Source organism: Hordeum vulgare, chromosome 6H (genome assembly GCF_904849725.1).
Source record: "Hordeum vulgare subsp. vulgare chromosome 6H, MorexV3_pseudomolecules_assembly, whole genome shotgun sequence".
Taxonomy (NCBI): domain Eukaryota; kingdom Viridiplantae; phylum Streptophyta; class Magnoliopsida; order Poales; family Poaceae; genus Hordeum; species Hordeum vulgare.
In genome coordinates, this window is record NC_058523.1 from 91,256,813 (window position 1) to 91,261,484 (window position 4,672).

Below are 4,672 nucleotides of genomic sequence, written 5' to 3' on the forward strand. Positions count from 1 at the left end.
TACCTGAACCGACTAGATTCTTGTCTGTGTTTTCTGTCCCCTCTCAGAATTTGAAGAATCAACATTCCCTTTCATCCAGGCCTCACGTATGTGTTTGATTGCAACCAAACATGGGATAGGCTGAATTAACAGAAAAATCTCCCTTCTCGTCATAGTTCCATGACTAGAAATTATACAATTGTTGTTGCACATCCGAATAAAAAAAAATCACCTCACCATCAATCAAAACCAAAGTATCCTGAGTTCACTAACAAGCTGTGGGGGATTATTATAGAGACACATGCTATAGGCCCAAGATAAGCAAACATGGCCCGTGCAAGTAGATCAAGCAGTTGTTACAACTAGCCCGTGGGAGTTATATCCCTTTTATAGAGAGACATTAGGAGCTCTCGTTTCAAGAGTCTACAATACGGGTCGGCCATTTATAACATATTTAAAAGAAATAGATTAGAGGAAAAGGCGAGCGGGGTTCAATCCCTGGATCTCTTGGTTACTGTATAGCTCCAAACATGCTAAACGTACAAAGAATTACACATGGTTACACGCTGAGTAGGATTCTTTCTTCGTAACTAACCTCTCCCCTCCCTGATTTTTAAGGAGGTGGGGCCTCATTCCTCTTAACCTTCAATCAAAATCCACCTATCTGTAAAACCCCTGTAAACTTATGCACGGTAGTATTACTGGTGTAGCCCTACTTGCCACTAAGTCACTGTTAGTTTTTGTTTTATTCTTGGTTTTCGACAGTTTTTTTCTTTGTTTCTTTAGCGATTGTCATTGTTCTCCATTATTTTTGCATCTGTTTTTTCAAATTTTTTTGGGTTTTCATTATTTTTTTATATTTTCTTTGTTTTTACCGATTTTCATTCTACATTGTTTGTATACGTCAAGTTATTCTTCTGATACACATTTAGTATTTTTGAAATACAATTTAATATTTTTGAATACACGATCAGCATTTTTTATACATATAATTGTAAAAAAATTCCAATTGCTTGATTTTTTTTTTCAAATAGAACATGCACATTTTCAAATACATGGTCAACACTTTTTCGAGAAATTTGTCTTAATAATTTATCAAATGATTGATTAAACTTTTTGTAATGTCATATTAACATTTTTGGATAGTTGGTCAACCTTTTGTCTATATTTTTTCAAATACTTGAATAATATTTTCAAATATTAGTTTAATATTTTATGAATAAAATACATGATTATTTTAATACATGTTCAACATTTTTTATACATATTTGACTTTTTAAAGTATTTGTTTAACATTTTTAAAAGGTTTATTAATAATTTTATAAATACATGATCAACTTTCTGTATACAAATCTCATTTGTTTGCAATGCTTGGTTAACATTTTTTTTTCAAATATTGTATGTAAAGTTTTTTGAGGCATGCTCCGTTAGATCCAACCTCCAACACTGTACCCATCATTGCAACAAGGTTTGTGTTGGAGATTATTTTTTTGCAACAAAGCGTATGTTGCTGAAACCTTTTGCAACATGGATTTGCTTCACAATTTTTGCACTATGGGTGTAGTTGTGGGAATTCTTTTGCAATACCAATTATGTTGGAGAAAATATTTGCAATTTTTTGTCTTCATTTTCTTGCAACATGGGTGTTGTTGTGGAAGATAGTTTACAACATAGATGGTGTTGCAAAAAAAAACATCAAGGGAAATGATTAGGATCGACTGTACGATTAAGCGTAGCGTTCCGCTAGTCGTGCAATGGTTGGATTCAAGTGTCATCGGACGGAGCACAACATGCATCTTAGTGCAACACAATAGGTGTTGCAAAACACATGATCAACATGGTAAATATTGCAAAACCCTCAAGTCTTCCGTCTAGATCGGATCGGGAGCCGCCACACCAATTCGACTGACTCAATTAACACGCGATGCGTGCCTTTGCCACCTTAACAATTTTTCTGCAACATTATCTGTGTTGCAACAATCATTCTGAAACAACACCAATGATGCAAAAGATTAAGACAAAAAAAATTATACAACATAATTTGTGTTGCAGAAATCGTTCCGCAACAACAACCAAATTGGAAAAGAATCAAGATGAAATAATAATAATTCCATAATAGATCTCTTTTGCAATGTTTCTGCAACATATGGTATGTTGCAAAGAAGGATTCTGCAGCAATGCCTTTGTTCCAATGATGAGGAAAGATTTGTGCCACAGGATAATGCCGGATCAAATGACTGTCGAGGCGGCGTGTCGTTAAAAAAGATTCGTCGTCCGGCGGTAGCATCGTCAAAATATTAAACACAAAAGACACGCACCATACAAAAGAGACATTCTTTTTTTGAAATACTCGGAAGTAGAAACAATAGTATTAAAAAAGAAAATAAAAAGAAAAAGGTGAAACAATAATACTCCCTCCGTTTCAAAATAACCGTCTTAACTTTATACTAGCTCTAGTATAAAGTTGTACTAAGTTTAAGACACTTATTTTAGGACGGAGGGAGTAATATAACTAGGCCGTGGCTCCGACCGATTTAAGCGTAGCGTTCCATGAAAGGCCGAGCCCCGAGATAAGCAAACCTGGGCTCTGTAAATTACCAGTCGAACAATCCACACGGCCTAGCCTGACCAGACCCCTCCTCTATCTCTCTTTGACTCTCTCCGACTTCGAGAGGAAACAATGTCTCGCACCCCTGCCGTGCCGCGTACGTGTCCGACACGACTCGCGCCTCCTCAGGGCAACCAGTAATATATACGCGTCCCACGCCCCCAAACCCTGCAACGCGTAGACACTTTTGTTCGTTCAACGCCTGCCGCCGTATACAAAGATCGTACGTCATCGTCTACATCGACAAGAGCTTCTCGACCAACTTCGTCTTTCCAGCCGTCATCGCCAAAGACATCAACATCAGCCATGCCGCCCAAGCCTCTCAAGAAGCCCAAGGTCCAGAAGAAAGAGTACGACGAGGTACGTAGCGCTGATCTACAAGCGTAGACAATTTACTACTTCTGCATAATTGTTGAAGCTTGAGATAAATCGAGTAGATTGGACTAGAGCAACAAGGACTGACGAGCGTGGGTTTTTCTCTGTTTTTGCAGACCGATCTGGAGAACCTGAAGAAGAAGAAAGAGGACGAGAAGGCGCTCAAGGAGCTGAAGGCCAAGGCCACGCAGAAGGGCCCGCTCGGAGGCGCCGGCCTCAAGAAGAGCGGCAAAAAGTGATGCTACCACTGCTAGTTTTTCCAACAACTTGGTTATCTGAACTTTACTTAGGAGCCTCTGAAGAAATATGGCCGAAGAAAGCTGATTTAGGATAGTTGATTTTTGGTTTCAGTGTTTGGGGTCTCCTTTTCTGTACGAAATTGAGATTTTGACGACAGTAAGCTATAATAAATTTACATGAGTACAGAATTGAGATTTTGACGACAGTAAGCTATAATAAATTTACATGAGCTAAATTACTTCTTCTGTTGCCAACTTTAATTATATGTGTTTCTTCAGTTAGCTACATTGATGATGATAGTACAGCAAATGAGCTCGTAGCTACGGAAATACTCGGAAAACGTTGTGAAATAACCCTGATCGGTCAATTTATGACAATCTTATCTTATATACTAGTAAGAAAGGCAAAAAAGAAAAAGAATTGGGTCCCTGTCAGACACACTGGAAAGCCTGAAGCTACCAGGAACGACCCTCCACAGCTTCAGGTCACACACAGAGCATGATCTGAGCAGTTAATCACGCTCTAGCCCACAGGTCAGACTTCATCAACCAGGCTTAAGTGCTTGCCTCCTTATTAGTCAAGGATGCAGCGATACGCGCCTATAGAACAGATCCTGTTCAAGTAAGGTCGCACTGTGGTGCATTGCTTGATGCTATTTAAGCTGACGCATTTATCTGCAAGCTTTCTAGGTGGTACTATCATCTGGCTGCCTGGCTGGTATAGCGCCTCGCTTACCATTCGGCTCTGGTTTAACTGCATCTGTACTGGGCTAGACCACTTATGGCCCGAACAGGAGCCCATGTCTTCAATGGAGCAGGTTAAAGTTTATGCCCATAACTTTGTTTTTCTGAAAAAGTTTATGTCCATAACTTGAAGCAGCAAGGTTAATCTGTAAAACATGCATCACGGTCATCAAATATTCCCAAGTTTGAAGCTGGGGATATGCAAGATATATAACTTATAAAAATACACTGTTTGATCTGGAAAGTATTTCAGATGTTAACACCCCGTTTGCCCTTGGGAAGCATATTCTAACGTTAGATGAGAGAACCCTCTTCACGATGCTCCAAAAAATTGCCTTTATAAAAAGGGAAACGCTACGCATCCGTCGGATGATTTCTAAAAATTATCCGTCACCTAGCTAACCGTCGGATGGCGATCTAACACCCTGCATCCCCGCCGCATGGTTCTGAAACGACGCTCGAGTTGCGGAAACTTTCGCTTTGTTGCAAGAAATAAACTTTGGATCTGTTAATTCCTGAAACAACGGTCGAGTTTCAGAAACAATTTGCTTGTTGCAGGATTTTTTTCTTCGTTTTTGCGGGAGAATTTTTTGCAACAAAGGTCATGTTTCAGGAATTTTTTGCAACAAAGGTCAAGTTGCAGAACCACTACCTAGCGAGCAGGGGACTCTTGGCGGCGGGGCGCCCGGCGAGCTCTAGGCGGCGGGGCCGCCGGCGAGCTCTTGGC

The 4,672-nt window shown here is 39.8% G+C and overlaps 1 pseudogene; it reads right to left on the bottom strand.

Annotated features, from left to right (window-relative positions):
• Positions 1–3,627: 3,627 nt before the first annotated feature.
• LOC123406707 lies at positions 3,628–3,833 on the bottom strand (annotated as a pseudogene).
• Between the last annotated feature and the right edge of the window lie 839 nt (positions 3,834–4,672).